At 41.1% G+C, this 11489-nt stretch overlaps 1 protein-coding gene and 1 long non-coding RNA gene across 4 annotated transcripts in view; both read left to right on the top strand.

The window, feature by feature from the left end:
• Nucleotides 1-11489, top strand: part of zbtb16a (zinc finger and BTB domain containing 16a) — a 155153-nt gene that overhangs the window by 43035 nt on the left and 100629 nt on the right. The window lies entirely within an intron of this gene.
• On the top strand, nucleotides 2511-10813 carry LOC112488591 (uncharacterized). Its single transcript, XR_003052810.1, has 2 exons — nucleotides 2511-3815; nucleotides 3863-10813. It is a non-coding gene; the product is annotated as an uncharacterized LOC112488591 (long non-coding RNA).

Here is an 11489-nt window from a genome sequence, read left to right on the forward strand (position 1 = left end):
CTTCACATCAACATCCAGCCTCCTGCCTGCAGGTCCATTTGATTGGCATAATGAGGTGAAGGCTAGTTGGCACGAAGCTGCTCCAGCGGGGGCTAATGGAGACATTATTATTGTCTTTGAATGTGTGTGAGTGTGAGTGTGTGTGTGTGTGTGTGTGTTAGTGAGGGAGAGGGATGTGAGTGATCGTGAGTGTGTCTTTGCGATCTGCACCCCTGTCCCACTGGGCTATTAATTACCCTCTCTGTAACATGGCATCTGCTGACATGGGACGATAGAGCCACCACTGCCAAGACGGACATTTTGCTGTCTCTCACTTACTCTCTTTGTCTCTCCGTGTGTCTCTCACTCTCTCGTTTGACCCTCTCTCACCGCAGACCCCAGCTGCAGTCTCGCTCCATCCTTATTGGCTTCTATCTACATGTTTGATTGATTCAGCACCTGAACTCTCCTGCGCTTTTCATGGCACACACACACACACACACACACACACAGACACATCATACCAACCTTAGCTGTGTGTACACCAACATTAACCATTACAAATATATGCCACTCTCCCAGTTCCACTGACTGGGAACCTGCAAATGTCCCCATTAAGGAAGTCCCCCGAGTGTCCCCTAAACAACAGTGTCTTTCCAAACTGTCCCCACAAGTGTAGCAGAATATGGAACACACTCACACACAGGCACCAGCTGGCGAACATGTAACCAACCATGACATACACTAAAGATGCACACTCTGCACAGGCAGCAGATGTGTTATTTGCTGAAAAGTAAAAGTACTACAAAAAAACAACAAAAAACCCTGATACATATTCTCAGTCTCGCAGGAACCGAAAAATTGACGTCATTTCTTTTTCTTTTTTTTTTCTTTTTTTTTTTTGCAGCCCTGGTTTGGGAGTTTTCATTGCTTGTTATTGACACGCCTTCTAAACAGATTTTTTTTTTTCTTATGTGATGTTATTGACACGCCTTCTAAACAGATTTTGATGTGTGATCTTCAACATCTGTTGTGTAATTGGCCTAAATATAAATGACCTAAAATATCATGTTTTTTAGTTGACGTTGAACTAAGACTTTTCTAATTTGATGCCTTTTTTTATCCAGAGTTCTGACTCTTTTTTTTTTCAATTCAAGTCTTTGTAGTCATCATTTCTGATCCTTTTTAATTTTTGAAAGTTGGTTATTCACAGTACAAATGACTTCAGGGTCACCAGCAATTGCTATGAATTATGCTTAAAATTGACACATTAGTCTGAAAACATAAAGCCAACAACCTTCAAACCCACTACGTTCTCTTGACTGTGGATGTAATGTCTCACAGTTTGTTCTTCGTACAGATACTGTCCCTGCCAAATCTGATAAATACATGTTTTTTTATGACACTGTCAGCTACAGCCGAGGCTTCATTTCTGCTCTGAAGTGTATTAGTGTCACATTTGGACAAGTGAGTACATTATCTGTCAGATGCTACATTATCAGCTGACTGTAGAGCTGTGTGATGTTTTCCTCAGCCTGGGTCTCAGAGAAGTCTGCTCTCGAGTGAAGCGTACGACCCCGGCCTGACATCCAGACGCTACTATTTCAGTGTTCTGGCCCTGCGGCCAAAAAGCTGTCAGCACATATTTTATCCTTTTGCTCACACAGTATATTTTCCCTCTTTTCTTGTTGGACTTGTCTGGCGGTCTCCCCTCCCTCTGTGTACATAGCAGTGACATAAACCCAATACAAGGTGTTGACGGGCTCTTTCAACCACTTAACATCATATAGAAGGAGCAGGATTTATAGGGGAAATGGTAAATCATGTTGGAGAAGCACTGGACTGCAGCTCCACGCACCTTCAGTGTAAAGACCAGTGTCCGTTTGCTCTTACTCTCTTCTGATGGTTCTAGAAATGTGTTGCACAAATATATTTTAGCCTTCCTCGTGTTATTAATCTTGTCTAGCTACCTTGGTTTGTCGCATTTTGCCATTTAGGAAAGAATATAGGTGTATGTTAAGTATGTTAAGTTGATGCACACAAAGTCCACGAGGGTACAGGACATTCTGTAAGATAATGAAATACTATTTTAAATACTGTTTAAATAAGAAACCGCCTTAGTAACAGGCCAATTAACTCAAGGTTCTGTAACCGCTGCAGAAACATGCTAACTCTAACTCGTTGCCTTCTAAAACAGCTTTTAAAAGTTAGAGTTAACTCAGTGACACAGGAACTTAATACAAAGACACGCTAACTGTCACTCAAATAATTATCTTAAACATTACATATAAAAACTAAATTTACTTTTAATTCTAATTTAGTAATCGGATAAAGAAAGATGCTAAAGCTAACTGAGGAAACCATCTGTACAAAAACATCATTTCTTTAAAAATCTAACTTAAGTAACACTTCTGTAGAAACATGCTAACTTCGCTAAATCGGAGAGTGATGTTGTGTGTTAGCTAAAGCTACGTTGCAGGGCTAACCTTATTAATTTATTTTATTTATTTTATTCCTCTGCAGCTAGCTACTGTACGCAGGGCTAACCTTATTAATTTATTTTAAATAAAGCTAAAGCTTACACAGACTAGCTACTGTATAGCGCTAAATGTGTTTGATCCTCCTTTTTTTATATTTACATTCAGTTACATTAGTTTTAGTATTTGTCTGAAGATTACCGTGTGGCCAATTTATGAACTGCCATAATTAACTACCCATTTCCCGCACGGTGTTTTCTGTTGAGATCACAAAAGCCACAGAATATTGTGTAATTAGGGCATACTTTACACACAAATGCACTCACACACACACAGTCTCCAAACCAAAACTCTCATATGACCCTCAGCCGATTCAACCCGACAGAAATTCTTGGCACAAACCTCCCACTCTATTCACTGGCTGCTGTTCAGCTGTCATACTCACTCGCTGCACTCTCTCCCTTTTGTAACTGGGAGCTGTGTGAAGATGAATGCACTAATATAAGCTGTCGCTTTTCACAGGCAACGTGTTTATACAAAGTCAGGCAGTCGTTCAGGGTCAGATATGATGAGGCAGAGTCGACGCTGCCGGGCGACGGCGGCAAAAAATGATACAGCAGGTTTAAACAAAAGCACGGCAAACTATGGTTATGTCGTGGACAATCGTACCCATGATCCTCAACGTCAAAGATATAAACATCCAGGGAGGGAGGATATCCAAAAAATACAGTAATTCCAATGACAAGAGGCAAAGGAAATATTAAAAGAAATAAAAGAAAAAGAAAATAGAGAAGCAAAACATTACTTGGGGTTAACTGTGAAATTAAAGCTAAAGGGGACTTTTGGGAATTTTGATAATGCTTGATTAATTGCCTATTTGTCTAAAGCTCAATATTAATTGTGAACCCATGGCATTTTGCACAGTTATTGCAACAATCCAAAACAGGGATAAATATGGTCCAGAATATTCTCCAGAATCAGCTCAGAATTTATTACAAACTGGCTAAATTGCTTAACAGGTTACTTTTTTATTTTTTTTATAAAACAGTTTACTTCATCCGTATCTGATGTTGCCAAATGTTTCAGCTGCAACGCTTCACTGCTTCCTGATTTCCCCCATTCACATGGTGGGTTCAAGGTCAGATCTGAAGGTCTGTGTGTTACAGTAATCCCACATTCAAAGATGCTGTTGTTTTTACCGTTACCTTGGTTTCATTTGATCAATTTTGACAGCCCTAATATAAATAAACACCAAAACCTACATTGCACGTTCCAGAAGTTTCTGAAAGCCTCCATACGTGATATGCTGATGAAAATATTCAGTGTTTGTTCGATACAAAACCAACAGAGCTCACAGAGGTGCCATGATGTGTACGAGAATATAGCAGATACACACACGCACAGAGGTGCCATGATGTGTACGAGAAAATAGCAGATACACACACACACGCACAGACACACACTCTCTGCCAGATGAGTGTGACTTGTTTACTGCAGCCCTGCACGGCCCCGGCCGGGGCCGTTTGGGACACCCATGGGTGCTGTGTAGCTCTTGGAAGGCAGACGTGGGGTGAATGACAGTGGAGATAGCCTCGCGCCATCACTGCCACCTGAACCTCCCTGAGCTGAGATGCTGGCCTAACACACACACACACACACTCAGAAGTTCACCAGGTCAGACGCATCAAAACAACCTGCCTGCGGTCATCTCAAGTGCAAGAATAAACCTCTGCCGTCACACGACCTTTATTCAGCACTTTTATTTTCTATATTTATAGAGAGCTGTATATACTCCTGGCTAATCCTGTTTATAGACTAACAAAGACTGATGCCTGGATCACATTTGTTTTCCACTTTTTGTTTGGGACTGAAAAAAAACTTAATATTATTCTAAATATTTTTAATTTTTGCAATGGCTAAAATTGATCTCTTGTGCCCCTAGTGGTCTATACCCTTCGAAAACATTTCGGTGGGCAACGGTATGAAGCTAGGACGAGCAAAACAGAACGTCGTTCTCGGTCGTACTTGTTGTCGGTTTTTGTTGACCTTGTGTTGTGTTTCAGTTACAGTGCCACATTGTGGACATAGTAAGTGTTGCATGCTAAATGTCCCCACCTTTTGCCGCTGTCCGGGGTTCTTCAGATTCCATATAGCTAAAACTTTTATATCCAAGTCCTTCGGTTGTCCTTTTATTGCCTTTGTTGGGGTCACATCAGGACCTGACATTATCAGCAGCAGGGAGGAGCTGAGGACCATTCAATGCCGGCCTTGTCTTATCAGTGTTATTGGTAGACACACATATAACCCAAACTTGCACACAAAGGCAGCTGTTCCCAGACCCACAAACACACCTTTTTTTCCGTCTAGTATGTGATCTATCCACTGTGTTACAAGACGTACAGTAAATCAATCCCACAGGCATTGCATAATAGTTGGCAAGCTGAGTCCAAATAGCAAAATAATCACCTTGTCAACTGGTCTGCTCTGGCTCACGCCGGCTGGAAATAAATAAAATCACAAGGTCCCTCTGCAGCTTCCAGATAAACAAGTGTGTTTACACAAAGTAGAGTTATGAAGCTGCCTGTCTGATGTCCAAAAAACTTTGACTGCGTGCCAGTGTTCTCTGAGAGAAACCACATCTGGTCAACAAGTATTAGTCATGATCACATGTGCGGTGCTAAATACGAATCACCTCTTTTGATTTGTCAACATGTTTGTCTTGTACAATAGGTTGTTGATAATCATCTGGGAACAAGAATAAGGAAGGAAGCAAAAAAAAAATCTTCTATCTCTTCTGTCAGCCATGTTTTCATTGAAAAAAAAAGATACTTTATTGCATGTCAAGATCTATTGTTTTCATTCATTTCCTGCTGGGGAAAAACAGACCTTTACCGCATCCCTTTGCAAAGCTTTGGTGTTTTCAGTGGGTTTCCATTTCAATTTGGTTAAATATTTAAATTTGATTTAATAAGATATCTTTATTTTTATATCAAACCTGACCAGATTAATGTCTTTGTCCGGTTGAAAAAATAATTGCAAAGTTTGTTGTAGACGCATTAAAAAAGACGTCTTAACACGTTCTTAGAACTCTTTGACCTCCCCTCATGTTTTTGATTCAGGTGCAGTCTAATACAATGTTTCAAAACCCCTGGGTTGTGACCCGGAGTTTGGTCACAGGACCGCTTAATGTAGAACATTCTGGTTTAGTTTGGTCGTCCAGGAGAACATCTCCACCCAGACTGTAGTGGACAATATTAGTAGTACTTTTCTGTAGTAATACTTGCTTTGAAGACGTTGTCTTTGTCCAATATGTCCATTATTCCATTTTAGAATATGTCCAAACTGTCTTTGCTCGTCTCTCACTCTTTCAAATGCCCGTTGTCTTTCTGGTTCGATTGTCTCTGAATCCATCGTTCTTTGTCACGATCCTGTTCAACGGTGCCACCTTCTGCTCAACCTCCCGCTCTCCTTAAACCACTCAGATGGCATCGTGGGCAAAGTCTTTTCAGTTTTTGTTTAGGTTCAAAACATCAAAGCCAGGCTGCGACATGCTGGTGTTTGACGAGGTTTGCGTCGCGTCACCGTCGTCCGTGGTCTACGTCGTGCGTTGGCACATTTCGTTTCTACCTTTAAATTAGGATGTAGAGGTTGTTGCATCAACCGTTTTTGGATTTTACTCTCAGCATCTCTGCTGCAAAATTAAACTCAGTTGGATCCTGTTTCATCTAATCCTGTGCCTCCACACACACCTTGGTATTATCTGCATTTAACAGCTTCTTCACTGCCAGTGCTGTGCCATCACACAGGTTGTTGTTGTGTCGCTTGCTCTGGTTGCGAAACGCAGCTTTTTTTTATTGATGTAACAGGTGCTTAGCTCGACTGCGGCAGTCAAAATAACACGTCTCCTCGCTGTGTTTGGCTTTCAGGATGGAAGCTAAAGTTAGACATCTTTGAGGTTTTTCTGCCACTTGATGGAAGGTGATGCCAATGCATAATGCATGAGGAGAGAGGGAAGACTTTGTCTGGCTGCTTTTTATAGAGCAGCCAAGCTCGGCTACTGCTGCTGCACACACACAGACACACACACAGACACAGACACTTCCCTGAGCCAACCGTCTCGTCTCACTTGACGCTCTGTAACCTCTCACAGATCATGAAAGCAGGAGCAGGAAAAAAACAGGAATTGAGCAAACTGGCAACATTGTTGAGAATAAAGGGAAGAAACAAGGAATAAGAAAAATCAGAAATGTTGATGCTCTATTTTTGAGACAGCCAGGTCTTTTGATGCGCAAACCAAACGAGAACCACGGGGGAAGAAAGAGAGGAGCAAAACTGGCGTCTGGCTCAAAGACGAGCTTTAACAGAAATACTTTCTACGTGTGATCCTCCACGCTCTCCTTCATCTCGGCGCCCGTCGTTCCGGTGCTTCACTCAAAGTCACTTCAGGTGGAGTTAAAATGAGGGGTGAACAACACGGGTTATCACATGAGAAGGTGGAGGGATGGGGTGGGGGTGGGGGCGGTGAAGCGAGTATGTCAAATGATTTCCAGCCATGCTGAGCGTCAATCTCTGGGTTGCAGATTTGTCTTGCAAACCCCATTTGCTGCCCTGAAAAGTGTGCAGTTATTTTCTCCTATCCCTCTAATCCTTATTTAACTTGGCTGGTTGACTAAGAGCACACTGTCATTTATAGTAATAGCCTGAGGGGAGAAGATGCAGGGGGCTGCACATATTCACGCTCACACCTGTGTGCAGCCCAGAACCACCGCACTGTGATGGACCAGACTGGAGGTCACTGATCTGCTGCACTGGTTTTATCTGACTAATATTTTAGGCACATGAGGGTATATATATATACCCTTTTATATATATATATATATATATAAATATATATTAAAAAGTGATTTACCGGCTTACTTCAAAATGTCATATGAGGTGTTGGGTTGGACAATTTCAGTGTTGTCAAAATGAACATGTTAAACGTGTTCGTGAATTTGTGAAATTAATATGATCAAACATTTCAATGAAATGTCCAACAATTTCATCGTTGACCATCGTTACCAGAGGCTTTAACTTCAGATCTGACACCCAGCTTTCGTCACTGGTGTCAGAGTTCACAAATCACTGTCAGAGACTAATGGCTGAAATCCAACAACTCCATGAAGCTAAATATTGAGAAATATTTTTCCATATTCAGAATTCCATCGGTTGGAATAATCACAGAAAAAAACAGCTGTGAAACACATGTATCATGGACTTGAAGTTTTTCGATTAATCGTGATTAATTACAATCAGAATCAGCGCTGTTAAATGGTGATTAATCAGAGGGCAAAAAAAAAAAATGTGTTAATCATTTGTCGGCCAGCATGTTACTGTTAAAGGAGTCTTGATTCTCAGCTAAAGGAGGCAAACTATTCCGACAAGTGTCTAATTGTGCTTCCTGTGCAGGAACAGACTATTTTCACCTAATCCCAGTCACATACCCAGATTCAGCCAAAGCTCAGAAGTTAGGATTCTCTCAGTAATACCCTGCGTCTTACTCGGAAAGCCATTTAATTCTCTCTCTCTCTCTATCTATCTATCTCTCTCTCTCTGCTACAGTGTGAACAGTTTCCAGCCTTTGACAAAAGTCTTTTTATTCAATCAGAGGTGACAATGAGGAGAGAAACTGTCCCGGAGGTCACAGTTCAAAATCAAATCCCCATGACGGCAAGATGGAATTTTTCAGGAGCAAGATTTTATCAACGGTAGCCTCCCCTTTGGCAAGACACGAAAATACCAAATACCAGGAGTGTCATGTTCAAGCATCACTGCAGTGAATCTGAGGACAGATCATTTAAACCAGACTAATTTCAGGGTTAAAAAAACAGTTCTTCCAGGTCACATTCGAGCACATTTTTCAGTATTTTTAATATTTATATTTAAAATGTTTCAGGTTCAAACTACAAAATGATGACTTTCTAAAAAGTGATTCATTTAAATTCACTGTCTGAGGGATGGAAAAGTTAGAATCACTTAAATCATTTGAAGCCATTATTTGGAAAATTATTCTCTGGTGCTCGAAAATAACTGAAAATGTCAACATGGGTTGTAGACAAATAGCTGTCTAGAAATTTCATTGGATTTTTCCATACCCATTGTTTTGTCACTTTAAAGCAGCAATAGTTTGGAAAAACATCCAATTTTATAACATTTTAGCCCAGAAATAGTCATTTCTATTTTCACCAAGCTTTGACTAAGACTTGCCATAATGGAATGAAATGTAAACAAAAACTAATAATAAGCTTAGCCATAAATAATGAATACATTCTGTAATCAAATGTGCTCAAATCAGCAGCACTGAAATGTTCAAATTTAGCTACAAGCCAATTCCTGGAACCGTCTTCCGAAACTCCAGCTCAGTCTCCTACTTCCGAACTTTTCTATTTAAAACACCTTAACAGTAAGGAATAGCCCGGATTTATCGGAGGAGGCTGCAGGGAGGGCCGGCAAGCGTCGCGTAAAACCATCAGGAGTCAGTGCTCTTACATTAATTAGCAGTGTAGCTCAGGACAGCTCTGGTGGGCGATCTCAGACATGACTGATTGGATTTTAATGAAACTTGTGGAAGTCATTAATCCACGTGCTTTACAGCCTGCTGTCAAACTTCAGCCTCATTATCAAAATGGCACCGATCACATCGCGCAAGAAATGATGTATGGCGTCGTCGCGTAAAGTTGGCGTCCTGATTACAGGTGACATATATATTTTTGATTGGCTGCGACATCGGCTCACGGAAGAAAACATGTTTTTGTTGTTGTTGTTGTTGTTATTTCGTTACCTGGAGAACATGATATAGCTGTTTTCCTCTGGAGACACCCGCAGGGCAAACTTGAGGGTGGCGGTGTCTGGAATATTATAAATAACACAGCCAAGGATGAATGTTTGTGGCACCTTCCATTCCTCCCTCCCTCCCTTCCTCCCTTCCTCCTTCCATCCTTCTGTCTCTCCTCTTGCCCCGCTACTCATCTATGCTCGACACGAGCGCCTCGGCGTTGGCGTGTGTGGCTTGAATTTATATGAACGTCTCCCTGGCGAGGGACAACGGGGGCCCGAGTCATTGATATGTGCAGGAGGATTCAGGATAAACAGCCTCAACGCCAAGCGCTGTTACAGCCAGTCTGCCTGATACATTCTGATTGAGCAAAAGACAGAGAGGTGGAGCTGGGAGGCTGGGAGGGTGATGGAATTGAGGGTGGAGTGGTTTGGAGGGTCGGAGGGGGGAGGGATAGAAGCTTAATAAGCTCAGGATAAAATGACAGAAAAGGGAGCTTTTGTTTTCACCTACTGCTCCAAAATGGAGCCCCAGTAAACCACATGGTGCCTGGCCCCATAAACGGGCCGCCCCGGTCCTCGTACACTGCTGATCTTGTCTAGTCGACCTCTCGGAGTGTTTCCCACTACGTGTCATTCACCTCTTTCACATTACGATTCATAAAATATATGCTCACGTCTGTTCCTAGATCGGTGTCACACTGGGACACTTGGACTTAAAGACATTTGAGATTGAACTTCTGACTCTCTGACAAGATCTGGTTCGAGGCCCAATTCTGGGACTTAGATATATATTTTTTATTATTGTTGTTATTATTTATTTCTGTATTTCTGTGTTGCTGGACCAGCTTTTAAAAAAATGTGGTTTTGTGTGTACTTTAAGGCCAGTATGATTTGTTAGACTTATAACTTTGGGATATCATTAAGGTTTTTAGCCATTTCTGAATTTATATTTAACTAATATTTTGGGCCATTTTTTAAATATTTTTTTCCCTCATCAATTAAAATATTTATACTTAGCCTGGATTTTATTATAAATATATATTTATATAATTTTTTTTTGTTATTCTTCAGCTCCATCGGACAGAGCCATTAGTCATGTTAGAGGAGCCTAAAAAAACAGGGAAAGATTCTTTCGTTTTACATGTAAATGTTTGCAAACAACATTTGTATTATACAAACATTAGGCAACTAATTACTGAACATACAGTTTTATTTACTAGGAGGAGAAGCAGCACATTTTTTCAGTATCCAACCTCGGCTCTTGGAACAGGTTTGACCGTCCCTGTTTAACAGCAGGACGACACAGACAAATATCTGTGATGTCATTATTGTTCCCATTATTGCCCACTTTAGCCCATAAATAGGAGCTGTTATTTACTCGTGTCCCAACAGTGGTTTTTCCTTTAGCTACGTTCCTTCACAGCCATTCTTTTGTGTGGGTGAGCACCATCATCACTATTCCCCTCTTCCCCTCTCTCTTCTCCTGCTGCGTTTGTCTGGGTGACATGGTCAGCCTCTTAATGGACTGGAAATTCATGGTGAAAGGAAACCTCTTAATGGACTGGAAATTCATGGTGGAAAAAAAACAAAAAAAACTCCTCCTTGTTTCCCCATCGCTCCATCTCCCTCTGTCGGAAAAACCAAAATAAGACCCAACGCTGCCTCTTATGGCCGCATTAGGATCAACCACCATGGTGATGCAGAATCACCTCATGCATCATTTGGGCTTTGTTCTTCCTCGTCGCTGCTTTTATCCTCAAACGGATGAAACTTGAATGGTTGGGCTCCAACTTCTGAAGTGCATTATCACACATAATCATTTTTAGCAACTTGAGTGTTTTTGTTTTTTTTTGCAAACCATGGCTGCTGATACAGGTTCTGATAGTGGTTTCCTCTGATGTGGATATTGATTTTATTATATAAAGTTTAGCTTAAACCAAAATGGTATCAATTCGTCACTATATACCTGTAGTACTCGGCCATAAAACCAGGTGGCACAATGGCATTTGCTGTAGTGCATACATGTAAAAAATGTCATTCTGACTTGGACTCGATGGAAGTTTACTGTCCACCATCCAAACCCAAAACCCACACATGTTTACGCACATGCTAGCATATCAATACGAACTGATGCAAATTCTTGCTATGTGTTGGATCAAAGATGGAGGTTTAGAAATCTTCTTCTTCCAAGCAGTTTTTTAACCTCCTCTTATCTAT

This window comes from Cynoglossus semilaevis, chromosome 19 (assembly GCF_000523025.1).
Source record: "Cynoglossus semilaevis isolate Cse_v1.0 chromosome 19, Cse_v1.0, whole genome shotgun sequence".
Taxonomy (NCBI): domain Eukaryota; kingdom Metazoa; phylum Chordata; class Actinopteri; order Pleuronectiformes; family Cynoglossidae; genus Cynoglossus; species Cynoglossus semilaevis.